The sequence below is a fragment of the Peromyscus californicus genome, unplaced genomic scaffold (assembly GCF_007827085.1).
Source record: "Peromyscus californicus insignis strain IS unplaced genomic scaffold, ASM782708v3 Scaffold_3__1_contigs__length_106647218, whole genome shotgun sequence".
In the NCBI taxonomy this organism is placed as follows: Eukaryota; Metazoa; Chordata; class Mammalia; order Rodentia; family Cricetidae; genus Peromyscus; species Peromyscus californicus.
The window spans coordinates 94,411,739-94,426,727 of NW_026294551.1; the positions used below are offsets into that span (position 1 = coordinate 94,411,739).

The window sequence follows — 14,989 nt, forward strand, 5'->3', positions numbered from 1 at the left end:
ATGCTGTCATAGTCTTTTATCAGCTTTCTCTAGTGTGAAGTATCCCCCTTCTCCCAATGTATAGCACACCTCTAGTGAATGGGGTATCAATTTGTTATTTTTTGTTTGTTTGTTTTTGTTTTTTTTGAGACAGGGTTTCCCAAGCTCTGGCCTTGGAACCCACTATGTAGACCAGGCAGGCCTCAAACTCACAGAGATTGACCTGCCTCTGCCTCCTGAGTGCTGGGATTAAAGAAGTGTGCCACCACCACCACCACCTGGCCTGTTTGATGTTTTTCTTTTAACATTTATTTTTATGTCATTTGCATTGGTGTTTTGCCTGCATGTATGTCTGTATGAGGTTGTTGGATCCTCTGGAACTGGAGTTACAGACAGTTGTGAGCTGCCATGTGGGTGCTGGGAATTGAACCTAGTTCCTCTGGAAGAGCAGTTAGTGCCCTTAACCATTCATTGAGCCATGTTTCCAGCCCCTCAACCCCCTCCACCTCCGGTTTGATATTTTTATACTCTGAAAATGTTTGCTAATCACAAATAACTTACTTTCAGCACAAAGCTGTGGATGTGGTGGTATATGCCTCTAATCCCAGCATTCAGGAGGCTGGGGCAAGAGAACTGCTTTGCCTTCCAGGACTGCCAGACAACAACAACAGCAACAACAGAGCAAAAATGAACTTCTAAATAGTGTTGGAATATAGATTCTTTATAGAGTTAGGGCATTTAAAATTTTTTATGTACTTTGTATGTATGGTGTCTGTGCATAATGTGTGTGTTTGCATGTGTGGATGAGTACATGTGCATGTGTATGGAAGCTCTAAGTTGATGGGTGTCTTCTCACTCATTTATTGAGGCAGTGTCTCTTGCTGAACTTGCCACTTCCAGTTAGTTTAGCTAGGCAGCTTGCCCTGGAGGTCCCTTGTCTCTGCCTTCTGAGTGGTGGTATTACGTGTTTTCTACCACATCTGCTCAGCTTTTTATGTTGGTGCTGGGGATCCAAACTCTGGTTAGCAAGTGCTTTATCTACTTAGCCATCTCCCCAACCTGGTTAGGATTACTGAAGATCATAAATGAAGAAAAATGGTATTTTTAGCCTGTTTTTCAAGTTTCACCTTGGAAAAGAAAGATGACTAGGCATTTGCATAACTGACAGAACTTTTGGTTGTATTGAAGTTGAAAAGTAAGGTGATGGCAGGGTGATACCGTGCCCATGTCAGCACAGAGGGTTTGGGTTTTGGCTCCTTGATTATGTATGGGAGGTTAGCCTTGGGTCAGCTGCATCTGAGCAGAGCTTTGGCTGCAGTGATACTAGGGTGCATGTCCTTGGTGGACAGTGCTTGACAGCCCAGCTCTGGGGCTGAAAGGGATGTATCTTCTGCTTAGAATATCAATGCAGACTTTGCCCCCAGACAGCCCTCTTGCTGGGTCATGTCCATATCAGTCTTTGTAGTTCCCTTCCTCAACATAAGAGTGTCCTGGACCTGTGGAGCAACACCCAAAGAACTAGATCTTAATTAAATCCAGAACTAATTTCTGAGCCATCAGATGACATGGTCATTTTAGTACCTTTCTATCATCTTGGTTGTTGTTTTTGTTTATTTGTCCCCGCCACCCCACCAATTCCCTAACCCATGAAAAGTGGTATTTCAAAGAAAGCTATTGTTTACTTTGTACATTAAAGTTCTCCCTAGGAAGTTCTGACCATCAAATGTTAGATAAAAATCTATATTAGCTGATTTTACTGCCCAGCACCAGTGTCATGAGCTGAATCTTCGGTCTTTTTTTTTTTTTTGGTTTTTTGAGACAGGGTTTCTCTGTGTAGCTTTGCGCTTTTCCTGGAACTCACCAGGCTGGCCTTGAACTCACAGAGATCCACCTGACTCTGCCTCCCGAGTGCTGGGATTAAAGGCGTGCGCCACCACCTCCCGGCTTGAATCTTCAGTCTTAGTTGGTGAGGTGTGGCTGGATCACTGTCCTCACACAACTTCACCCTCAGTTTCTGTAGAAGAGCCTCAGAGATGCCAGTCCAATCTCTCTACTCCCGGAGAAAGGCCATTTCCATTAAGATCCTTAGGATTGGTTTACCCTGTATCCCCTGAAGCTACCTTCGTTAATAGTATAGGGCTTGCTCTGGGCTCTCCTACTGTGGGCAGGGTCCAAATGGTCTTTTCCCTGGGCTTGGCTCGGCTTGATTTCCAGAGTGAGTTCTGTAGTAGCAAGAGGAGTAAATGCTCTGTGGGTGGGTGCAGTTACCTACAGAACCACAGCTACGTTCCCAGGATACTTGTGCTCTTGGTGATCATGGTGTAGGGGTGCTGGTAGTGGTGGTGGTTGTGTCCTAGCACTTAAGTTTCAGAGCAGCTCACGCTAGCTCAGGGTTTTCTGCTGTGTGCTCATGCATGATGTGCAGTGAGTGGATGCTGAGAGCTCCTCCATCATCCTAGGCAGGCTATGTCAGATGTCAGAGCTAGCATGTTAACACTGGCTGTTGTGCAGTACCATTGCATGGACTTTTACTTTAGATACTAATGGGAGCAGAACCACCTTGGGAGAATTGCCTGAGCCCTGGCTTTGTTCAGTCCTTCCTTAGGAAGGCTTGCTCTGTACAGCTACAGCAGCCAGATTCTAGGGAAGTTAGAATCTTAGAAGCATGATTAGCTACTCATTCCTGACCTGATCTCTGTTTTCTAACTTCCCATTGAATGTGGACACTTACCCATCCTACGTCTCCTATAGTTTATTCTGGACCCAGATAGAGAAAATGTATTGCTTCTTCTGTCACAGAAATCCATAGCAATTATTGCATGTTTTTTTCTATTAATCAGCTCATTTTTTTGCTACAGTTTGACATTTTTCTTTCATGAGTTTTTCATTGGTCCAAATTATAGTCTTTTACTGATTTTATGTACATAATTGGTTATTATCAGATACACAGTATTTTTTTAATGTGTATCTAAATACAGAATTTATGTATGAATTCCTTTTATTCTTAGTTTAGAAAGCCAGAAAGCCAGCCTACTTGCCTCATGGGCTAAGTGGTGCTGTTTTTGTTTTAAGGCTTAGCCTTTCCTGTGCAGATGCTGTCGGCACTGAGCACTATGTCTGGATCAGAAGGGCAAGGGAGGTGTCTGGTGGATAGTATAAAGAAGTGGTCATGAACAAGATGGACTCCATGCTCCTGGCCTGAAAAAACTCTTGGGCGAGAAACATTTCTGTTTAGGAGACAGCTTGCTTGATGTTTGCTTCTCGTGAGGCTGGTTAACCACTGACTGTCCCATGGCCTGAAGGAAAAGGTCAACAGTCTGGCATTTCAGGTGGTTTATGACTGGCAAGAATGGTGTTCTGGCAGAAAGGTTCAGCCTTCTTGGAGCTGCTGTGGAGGGTCTGCTGGAAAGACCCAGTCCTGAAGGTGGACCCAGTGGGTGGAGATGGACATCCCAAGGAAGAGAGGGGAGGATAGTTTGTTTGCCTGAGCAGGGACATGGCCAAGAGTGGAGGAAGTTTCTAGTTGCAAGGACTGTTGTATGCAGGTTGGGAATGTCAGGCAAACCTTACTTGTTACTTAGCTTGTTTGCACAGAGACTGGGTTCATTTGTAGACTCAGATCATTTAACAGTGTAAGCTAAAGAAGTTGGTCATGTTAAGAAATGTATACTGGGCCGGGTGGTGGTGGCGCACGCCTTTAATCCCAGCACTTGGGAGGCAGAGCCAGGAGGATCTCTGTGTGTTCGAGGCCAGCCTGGGCTACAGAGTGAGTTCCAGGAAAGGCGCAAAGCTACACAGAGAAACCCTGTCTTGAAACCCTCCCACAACAAAAAAAGAAATGTATACTGGGACCAGATGGTTTTGGTGCATGCCTTTAATCCCAGCACTTTGGAGGCAGAGGCAGATGGATTTCAGAGGTTGAGGCCAGTCTGGTCTACAGAGTGAGTTCCAGGACAGCCAGGTCTATACAGAGAAACCCTGTCTCTAAAGACCACCCCCCAATAACAACAACAACAAAAAAATCATACTGGGGCTGGAGAGATGGCCCAGCAATTAAGAGCACTGGATGCTTTTTCCAGAGGACCCAGGTTCAATTCCCAGTACAGACAACATTAAAAAATAAAATGCAAAAAGAAAAAAAAATCATACTAAGCCGGGTATAATGGTTCATGCCTTTAATCCCAGTTCTCTGAAGGTAGGAGGATTGAGTTGGAGGCTAGCCTGGCTACATTGAGAGATACTACAAAAAGAAAAATTCATACTAAACTTTTTCTTTTCTTTTGGTTTTTCGAGACAGGGTTTCTCTGTGTAGTTTTGGTGCTCCGTAGACCAGGCTGGCCTCAAACTGACAGAGATCCCCAAGTGCTGGGATTAAAGGTGTGTGCCACTGCCTGGCTTTTTTTTTTTTTCCTTTTTCAAGTATATTATTTTCTTTCAGTAGTTCTATATTCAAATTAGTTATTGAATATTGACCCTAAGTTTTTTCAAGTTCTATAAATTTGTGCAAAGCTATCAAGATAGTTTCCACACAAAGTCAATATTATTTTAATTTTAAATTACATTTATTTATTTTGTGCATGTGTGTTTGATCCCTGCAACAACATGTAAAGGTTGAAGGAGAGAACAGACTCCACAAAGTTATTCTCTGATCTCTACATGTATTGTGTGGCATGTCCCCCCGCTGTACACACACACACACACACACCATATAAATAGAAATTAAAAATAGGGATGGGCATCGGAGGTGCATGTCCCTAATCCCAGCAGGGAGGCAGAGGCAGACAGATCTCTCTAGGTTCAAGGGCAGCCTGGTCTATACATAAGTTCTGGGACAGCTAGGGCTTCAGAGAGACCCTGTCTCAAAAATAATGAGTAAACTTTCTTTTGAAATACTTAAGAGTTACAATAAACACCCCTGCCTCAGCTTGCCTAACGTGAACACCTTTCCAAACCCTGATGTTAGCATAGGACAACACTGCTGATGGGACTTAGGACATATTTGGAACCTCTTTACTTTCCTCTATAAGATCGTTTTTCTGTCCAAGGTTACCATATTGCATTTAGCTGTGATGCCTCCTCCACCTCTGATCCTGTGGCTTTCCTTATTTTTTCATGACCTTTTATTCTTTTTGGAAAGAATACTGGTCAGGTATTTTATAGAATATCCCATAATTTGGATTTGTCTGATGTTTCCTTTCTTTTTAAATGTTTGTTTATGTATGAGTATTTTGTCTGCATGTATGCCTGCATACCAGAAGAGGGCATCAGATCCACTATAGATGGTCATAAGCCACCATGTGGTTGTTTGGAATTTAACTCAGGACCTCTAGAAGAACAGAACAACTAGTGCTGTTAAACACTGAGCCATCTTTCCAGCCCTTTGTCTAATGTTTTCTTTTTCTTTTTCTTTTTTTTTGGGGGGGGGTTTGAGACAGAGTTTCTCTGTGTAGCTTTGTGCCTTTCCTGGAACTCGCTTTGTAGACCAGGTTGGCCTCGAACTCACAGAGATCTGCCTGCCTCTGCCTCCCAAGTGCTGGGATTAAAGGCGTGTGCCACCACCAGCCGGCCTAATATTTTCTTGTGATGGTTATAAGGAACCCTATGGAACTGAGATGCCTTCTACATCCTTTTGGGGTTCATGTCCCCATAACTGATGATGTTAGATGAAGTTCATTGTACTTATTAAAATTAAGCCTGTGGTCAATGATGCTTGGAGTGTGTGTCATTTATTGTAGATATTTTTATTTTGGAAGGGACTATTCTGCTTATCCAGTCAAGTCCTTATGGATGAAGACACTGGTGATTTGGAGAGTTCCTGATTGTTGAAGGTGGGAGCTGGCCTGAGTACAGACTCTCCAGACAGTCACTATCTGCAGGCCTATACACTTCTAGGACACTGTGTAGGAACAGAGACATCCCAGTAGTGCAGTGAGTGTGAGTTCCTTGATAGGACAGGTTTCTTGTAAAGAAAGAAGGAAGGAAGGAACGAAGGAAGGAAGGAAGGAACGAAGGAAGGAACGAACAAAGAAAGAAAGAAAGAAAGAAAGAAAGAAGAAGAAAGAAAGAAAAAGCCGGGAATGGTAGCATATACTTTTAATCCTAGCACTTAGGAGGCAGAGACAGGCAGGTGTTTCTCTTAAGTTCAAGGCCAGCCTGCCTACATCGTGAGTTCCAGGATGCCAGGGCTATGAAGAGAGACCCTATCTCAAAAAAACAGACAAACAAAAATTAAAATTTAAGTTACATTTATTTATTTGTTTGCTTTATGTGGGTGTGAGCACTTGTTTGCCACAGGACATATGTAGAGGTCAAAGGACAACTTCTGGGAATCATTTCTTTTCTTCTACCAAATGTATCCCAGGAATTGAACTCAGTTGAAAGGAAAAGCTAAAGTGCCTTTACCTGATGACCCTTGCTGACCCATCTCACTAGCCTGAGACTCTTTTTTTTTTTTTTTTTTCTTTTTAAATCAGGGCCAGATCCTTGTCTCCTACGGCTTTTAGAGATGGCACTTTGTATCAATTTACTTCTACACACTTCAATTCTTGCTGCTTTCTCAGGAGTCTGCATCCTGCCTTTTGTGATCATTGTGTTTAGTGTTGAAACCCCCTCAAATTTGTTTTCAGGTAAAACTGCAGTACTATTTATTGTATGACCTTTGCCTTGAGTCACATATAAATCTAGTGGCAGTTTGAGGCTTTTAAATAAACAAAAAATTTTTTAAAGATAGTTTTGCTAAGTAGAGAAGGTTAAACTTAGATTCACTATTGTAGTCCAAGCTGGTGTAACCTTAACTTAAGATCCTTCTTCCTCAGCCTCCTGAGTGAGTGTGCACCATGTCTAATTTCAGTGTTTGTTTTCAGACTTTGATCTTTCTATGTTGTCCATATTGGCTTAAACTCACAGTTGTGCTGCCCCAGCCTTTCAATAGCTGGAATTACAGGCACATGCTACTATGTCCACCTTTTTGTAGGTTGTTTTTTTCTTTTCTTTTTTTTTTTTAAAGATTGAACCAAGTGTGGAATTTCTTCAGGTGCAGAACTTGGGAGATAGGCATTTCAGAAAAGCCAGGACTTTGGTTTTGTTTGCCTCAGTCTGCAGCAGTGGTTCTCAACTTTCCTAATGCTATGACCCTTTAATGCAGTTCCTCATGTTCTGGTGACCTCTAACCATAAAGTTATTTTCATTGCTACTTCATAGCTGTAATTCTGATACTGTTATGAGTTGTAATGTAAATATCTGATATGCGACCCCTGTGTAAGTGTCATTTAACCCCCAAAGGGGTCATGACCCACAGCTTGAGAACCATTAATGTACATACAGCCTTTTCTCCACATGGCATCAGTAGATGTTAGGAAGGTAGAAATTAGGGGTTGGGGTGATGGCTCAGTCAGGAAAGTGCCTGCCAATCAAGCATAAGGACTTGAGTTCTGATCCCTAGCATTCATGTAAAAGCCAGGTAAGGCTGGTCGTGATGACGAATGCCTTTAATCCCAGTTCTCGGGAGGCAGAGGCAGGCGGATCTCTGTGAGTTTGAGGCCAGGCCTGGTCTACAAAATGAGTTCCAGGACAACCAGGGCTACACAGAGAAACCCTGTATCAAAAACAAAAACAAAAAACCAACCAACCGACCAAAAAGTCAGGTAAGTATCCCCAGTGCTCAGAAGATGGAGACAGGCCAATCCCTGTAGCTCATTGGTCAGCCAGTAACCTGTTGGTGAGCTCCAGGTTTAGTGAGAGACTGTCTCAAAAAAATGCTCTTGAGAAGTAATTGAGGAAGACCCCTGATGACAACCTCTTGCTTCCATGTATACTCAACATGCACTCAACACACAATAAATAAAGGTAGGATGGACAAGATAGACTAGCACTGCATATAATGAGAGGTACTTTGAGGAAAGGGTGACATTGTTTTCTGGATGTTCATTGTTTCTGGGCCTCTACAACAGTGGCTGATAGGTGGAGGACCAAAGGACCTCTGGCCTGTTGAAACCTGTGGTTAAGTGCTCAAGAATTAGCTGCAAGAATGTGGAATCTCAGGCTGGCCTAGTGCCTTCCCTTTTCTTCCTGTTTCTGGCAACAATTCTAAATTGGTAGACGTGTGAATGTCATGCTTGTTCAGAAAGACGAACAGAAAGATGTACAGATATTTCTGTACATGTTGAGGTTGTTTTGAAAATTTCCTTTGGAGTTAGTCATGAATAGTGGTACAGACTCTCTGTGTTTTGCTTGATCATTATTGATTTCAGTAAGAAGCTCTTTATTAAGAATGTGTAGCTAGGGAGCCCAGCAGGAAGATGGTTAGGGATAAACTGAGTTCTTGAGCCTGCTGGAGGGGATTCCTGCCTGATGACTGTTACTCATGTGGTAAGCAGTATCCTAGGGACTGGTTTTGTTATTCTCCTATTTCAAGCAGAGAATAGCTTCTAAGGATTAAAAACAAAAATTTGACCCATGAATCCTGCATTTTCCTTTAGGGTCTCTCAGTTGTAGTAGTCATATTACTATGGTGGTACATTCATACATGGAAAATATTGGGTAAACACAGTGTCTTCAGGAGTCTGGAACTTTCTGATAGGCCCCTGTTCAGCTTCCAAGGGATCTTCCACCTTGCCTGGAGAGATGCTTTACCCATTACATGGGTAATGGATAAGCCATGCCTTGCCAGGATAGAGTTGAAGGACAGTGGAAGGAGAAGACGCAGTGATTTAGTGTGAGTGAACATAAGCAGTATGATTGCAGCAGTGACACGGCTGGAGGAGCAGAGACCTTAGCTTGTCAGGCCACAGGCTGCCGTGGAGGGGAGTGGTTTGATAAGGCTGGAACTCTAGAGGAATGCCTACACTCAGGAGTATGTGTATGGGTTGTGTTCTCTCTCTCTCTCTCCCTTTTGCTGCTGCCCCCCCCCCCCCCATGCAGCCCTGGAGGAAGGTTCTTTCTATATGACAAATATTCATATGTAAGAGTTCATCTCAGCATTTGACTGGAGTCCTAGAGGCCAAGGTTCTTTTTTTGTTTTTTTTGTTTTTGTTTTTTTTGAGAGGATTTCTCTTTGTAGTTTTGTTGCCTGTCCTGATCTCGCTCAGTAGGACAGGCTGGCCTCAAACTCACAGAGATCCGCCTGGTTCTGCCTCCCGAGTGCTGGGATTAAAGAGGTGTGCCACCACCTCCTGACTTGAGGCCAAGGTTCTTATAAGGAGCTAGCACTGAAGCTGGAAGCTGATTACAAGGTGCCAGGGTCAGAGCTCTGTGCCTGCAGGCTCTGAGACATCATTCTAATTTTCTGACTAGATTGTGGGGAGAAACATTTGTTGAATGAATTTAATTCCCAAGGAAAGATTCATGGTTAAGTGGTGTATAATATAATTTCAGATTAGAAACACAATTATTATATTATATGTTAAATTAATTTTAGCAAAGCAAAAGCAAGAGCCTATTATTATTATTGTTTGCTGGCTAAGAATAGATTACACTTAGTAAAGCTTTTAATAGATATTTATTCTAAATTTTACCTAGGAGTTTTTGGCAGTAACATGGGATTTTTGTAAAAGTTTATTTTATGTGTATGACTGTGTACCTGCATGTGTGTATATGTACCACATGTGTGCCTCTAGCCTCCAGAGGCCAGAAGGCGGCTTTGGATCCCTGGAACTGATGTTGCAGATGGTTATGAGCCACCATAGCCATGCTGGGAACTGAATGTGGGTTCTCAGCAACAGCAAGTGCTCTTAGTCACTGATCCATCTCTCTAGACCTTGAGATGGAATTAGCCCATAGGCTGGATTATCTTTAAGTATCCTGTTATTTCTAGGATTTATTTTCTGTATATGGTGTTCTATCTGCATGTACCCTTGCATGCCAGAAGAGGGCATCAGATTCCCATTATAGATGGCTGTGAGCCACCACGTGGGTGCTGGGAATTGAATTCTGGAAGAGCAGCCAGTTCTTTTAACCACTGAGCCATCTCTCCAGCCCCCAAGTATCATGCTATTTCTAATTTTTGTTTTTTGGTTGTTTTTTTTTTTTGGTTTTTCAAGACAGGGTTTCTCTGTGTAGCCTTGGCTGTTCTGGAACTCACTCTGTAGACCAGGCTGGCCTCAAACTCACAGAGATCCTCCTGCCTCTGCCTCCTGAGTGCTGGGATCAAAGGTGTGCGCCACCACCGCCCAACTCATGCTATTTCTTTCTTTTTTCTTTTTTTTTTTTTTTTTGGTTTTTTTTTTGACAGGGTTTCTCTGTGTAGTTTTGGTGCCTGTCCTGGATCTCGCTCTGCATCTTATTTCTAATACAGCTCTCGCAGTTACTGATTTCTTCTTGTCCTGTACACAAATCTGCATTCTGAAGGTACTAGTTCATTTATCTGTTCTTTAGCAAATATCCCTTAGTATTTAGTCACTCATTCCAAAAGAAATTAATGAACAAATGAGTGAATGAATGAACACGGAAGTCCAAAACGCTTTAGGGACCTCATATGGTCTCATTGATAAAGTTCTTCAGAAGCTCAGGCCTGTCCCTCACCAAGACCTACTGCCCACATCTTTTCCTTTCCAGAGCTGGTCGTGGTTGCTGCTCCTGCTGCTCTAGTCCAGAATACTCTGTCCTTTGCAGCTGTCAAGGTTAACAGTCTGTCCTTCTCTCAGAAGTCATTCCTGTTAACTCATTGATGGATTCCTGTTGTGTACCAGATGTCTTGTCTTACTTTCCTCTAAAAGTTGCACATGCATTTCTTTAAAATTCTCCTTATAGTGGCACATAATTCATGAACCCTCCCTCCTTTTTAGAAAGGGCCTCATGATGTAACCCTTGGCTTGACTGGAGCTCTCTATTTAGACCAGGGTAGTCTTGAACCCTTGGCTTGACTGGAACTCTCTATTTAGACCAGGGTAGTCTTGAACTTAGAGATCTACTTGCCTCTGCCTCCTGAGTACTGGCATTAAAGGCATGGGCTATCATGGTGGACCTGATTTTGGTTTTGTTTGTTTTTTAATACCTGAGAATCATCTTGGACAGGAACATTACTGTTTAGCTGGCCTCTATCCATGCATAGACCAGGCTGCCCCACCACAAGCTGTGGCTCCCCTTGTAAACTAAGCCAGTTATATCATTCTGCTTTATCCTTAGCCCCATTGCAAGGACAACTTGGTGTCAGGTAATTAGGGACTGTGCAGTTTTTAAAAAGTGTATAGCTCCACATTTAGCAAAAATAAGCTTCTGTGTACCTGGCTATTAGTCTCCTGAGGGTCAGTGAAGCTGTTGTCTGTAGCTATGGAAGACTCAAGATGTCTGATGTGGGACTTGAGAGAAGATGCTGCTCCATGGTATGCTTCTACATACAGTGCCATTCCCCTGTTCTTTGAGGGCCACTCCATTGTTTTCTGCATCTCATTAATATATACCCTGCCTCTGACTTTGCCTGAGCCTTCTACTTCATGCCTGTAAAACTGAAGCCAGAAAGCCGGGTGGTGGTGGTGCATACCTTTAATCCCAGCACTCGGGAGGCAGAGCCAGGCGGATCTCTGTGAGTTCGAGGCCAGCCTGGGCTACTAAGTGAGTCCCAGGAAAGGCGCAAAGCTACACAGAGAAACCCTGTCTCGAAAAACCAAAAAAAAAAAACAAAAAAAACTGAAGCCAGAGCTGGGCGGTAGTGGTGCATACCTTTAATCCCACCACTCTGGAGGCAGAGGCAGGTGGGGGCGAGGTGTCATGCAGGGCTTCTCTGTGTAGCTCTGGCTATCCTAGAACTCACTCTGTAGACCAAGCTGGCCTAGAACTCAGAGATCCATCTGCTTCTGCCTCCTGAGTGCTGGGACTAAAGATGTGCACCACCATGCCTGGCTGAAGCTTCCAGTCTTAATCACAAGTGAGAGTGACTAGGATTTAGGGTATAGATGTATATGTAGGAAAGGCTAGTGGTCAGTTTGTGACTGGGGGAGAGGATGTAGTTCTTGAAATAACAAGGTGTCTATAGGACAGGTAGAGTTTTTAAAAAATGTTTTAGATTTATTTTTATGTGTATAAATGTTTTGCCTGCATGTATATGTGCCCATGTGCATGTCTGTTGGATTCCCTGAACTGGGGTTACAGATTATTGTAAGCCACAATATGGATGCTGGGAATCAAACTGGGGTCATCTGGAAGAGCAGCCAGCCCCAAAATAGAGGTGATTTTTGTTGGTTTTGTTTGTTTTTGATGAGATTTTTTCATATAGCCTGGCTGGCCTGGAACTCTGTATGTAGACCAGGCTGGCCCTGTTTCATCTGCTTCTGCTTCCAGGTTGCTGAGATTAGTCAGAGGTTTTCTGTTGTTGCTGTTTGTCTTTGAGATGCAGTTTTACCCAGGCTGAACTTATTGTATAGCCCAGGCGACTTCCTCAAACTCCTGGTGATCCTATTAAGTACTGGGGTCATAAGTGTGTGTCAGTTATATCCAGCCTTAGTAAATTAAGTAAATGATGTGCTCTGACATCCAAAGAGAAGAGAGATGGTAGACTGGCTTTTTGTTGCTTTAAATTTCTCCAGAAATTTAAATTTCAGAATCTGTTGAGTAACAAAAAACATTTGCTTACCATAATTTTGGGTTACCATGTGGGTGGCAAAGTGATGGGGCTGTGCCTCAAGGGAATGACTCACCCCCAGACCCTAGTCAGCTGGGTTCTTTGGCCTCTTCAAGGCCACAGGTTAGAAGAGACAGCAGGGCCCTCCTTGGCATGTGGCCCTTTGGTCAATGTGTATCTAATAACAGTTGTAATACAATAAGCATGTAGACTTTACACTTGAGGGCTTTTTTCTAAGGCATTTCATTTCACAATTGATGCTTTAAAAGATTGCAACTATCATTGCCTTTTTTTTTTTTTTCGAGACAGGGTTTCTCTGTGTAGCTTTGCGCCTTTCCTGGGACTCACTTGGTAGCCCAGGCTGGCCTCAAACTCACAGAGATCCGCCTGGCTCTGCCTCCCGAGTACTGGGATTAAAGGCATGCGCCACCACCGCCTGGATCCGCCTGGCTCTGCCTCCCGAGTACTGGGATTAAAGGCATGCGCCACCACCGCCCGGCTTTTTTTTTTTTTTAATAATTTTTTTAAGAGCATTTATTTATTTATTTATTTATTTATTTATTTATTTATTTATTTATTTATTTATTTATTTATTTATTTATTATACAGTGTTCTGCCTGCATGTATGCCTGCAGGCCAGAAGAGGGCACCAGATCTCATTATAGATGGTTGTGAGCCACCATGTGGTTGCTGGGAATTGAACTCAGGACCTTTGGAAGAGCAGCTAGTGCTCTTAACCACTGAGCCATCTCTCCAGCCCCTATCATTGCCTTTTACTACACAAGTAAAATCAGTCATTAAATCATAGTGATGGTTGAAAGTTAGGACTGCATTGAGGGAGGCACAACTATATTGACCTTGTGAACATTATCCAGCTGGGGAGAGGCCTTGAGAGGAGTTTGGCTAGTGCACTATAGCCAAGGCAGGAAGAAATTACAGAATTCCACGGAAGCATTAGGTTACCAGGAGATGATGTTCTTATGCTCATACGAGTGGCACTTCTGATGGTCAGTGTCAAGAGCCCAGGGTTGGTGCATGACCATGTGGGCCTAGCCTAGACTGGTATCAGGAGGCACTTGGGTTCTTACGGGTGGTGGTATGTCTTAAACTTGTCTTTTTAGGATTCTAAAGGGTGCCTGAAGTTACTCCAGAAAGGATTCTAGGTCCTGTATGGTACCGTAGGGACTCTGGAGTGCCTATTCTGCCTAGACTGCTGAGTTGAGAGTTGCCTCTGTCTCCAAGACTTTACACTGGCAGGTCCTTTGTTGGAAGACAGGTTTTTTTTTTTTTTTTTTTTTTTTTTTTTTAAGGCAAAAGTTTCTCTGTCCTGGAACTCGCTCTGTAGACCAGGCTGGCCTCAAACTCACAGAAATACGCTTGCCTCTACCTCCTGAGTGCTGGGATTAAAGGTGTGCTCCACCACTGCCCAGCAAGACAGATATCTTTTGAGTTTTTGCATTCCTTGAGTGTTTGGTCAGATGTCCTCATCCTAGTAAGAGCTGCTGCTGCTTTTATATGTATATGTATATGTATATGTATGTATGTATATGTAGTGTATGAGTGTTTTTCCTGCAGGTATGTATGTACACCACATGCATGTCTGGTGCAAATGGAGGTCAGAAGAAGGCATCAGATTGCCCAGAGCTGGAGTTACAGATGGTTATAAACCAAATCCCAGGTTCTCTGCAAGAGCAACAAGTACTTTTAACTGCTGAACCATCTCTCCATTCCCTAGTAAGAGCTTCTTGATTGAAAGTGTACTATCCCCATCCAAATAGTACTGACTTTCTGTGTAGCTTCTTGGGGGCCTCGTTTTTTTTCTTTTTTGTTGTTCTATCAAAGTGCTGCAGCAATGCAGAATTGATACTAGGTACTTAGTGGGTGGAGTTGCTTAAGGGGCTTTGGATTCTTTGGTAGTTGAAACTGCTTTAGAGTACTAGACCAGATTCTGTAGTCTTACACAGTGCTTGTGCTAAGCAAGCTGGGCTCTGAGACTGTGTATTATCTGTTGTTGCTACTTCAGAAATCTAGTGTCCATTATCTATATCACTTTGGTTTTGATTTCCAAATGAGTTTTTTCTTTTAGCTATGTGGAGACTGCTTGTTATATTTAGATTTCAAACCTTAGAGGAAAGCAAAACTTTAAAATGTGTGAGATGTGTCTTGCTGTTACAGGTCACATTCTGAACATGACCATTGCAGCACTGTCTAAGTTGCTTTACCCTCCCTGGTCCCTTCTTTCACTCTGTCCAAATACTTGCCCAAACATGGTCTAGCCACATAGTAGCCAGGCCTATCCTGGCTCTTCCTGCACTCTCCATATTTTATGTAGCTACCCCACTACTATAACTGGGTGGTTCTAGAACAAGAAGACATGTCTGTCTGTTAGCATGGCCCCAGAGCCCTGCTAGTACAACAGCTGTGTTTGCTGAATAATAAGATGAATAATACAGTTAA

At 43.1% G+C, this 14,989-nt stretch overlaps 1 protein-coding gene across 3 annotated transcripts in view; it reads left to right on the forward strand.

Moving 5' to 3' along the window:
* The window catches only part of Pdpk1 (3-phosphoinositide dependent protein kinase 1), a 67,485-nt gene that overhangs the window by 8,215 nt on the left and 44,281 nt on the right, over window positions 1-14,989 (forward strand). The window contains exon 2 of one of the 3 annotated variants that reach the window (XM_052759145.1): window positions 10,208-10,323. The exons of the other annotated variants lie outside the window; for them this stretch is intronic. The gene's annotated coding sequence lies outside the window, so the exon portion shown is untranslated. The remainder of the gene's footprint in view (window positions 1-10,207; window positions 10,324-14,989) is intronic. 3 annotated transcript variants of the gene reach the window in all.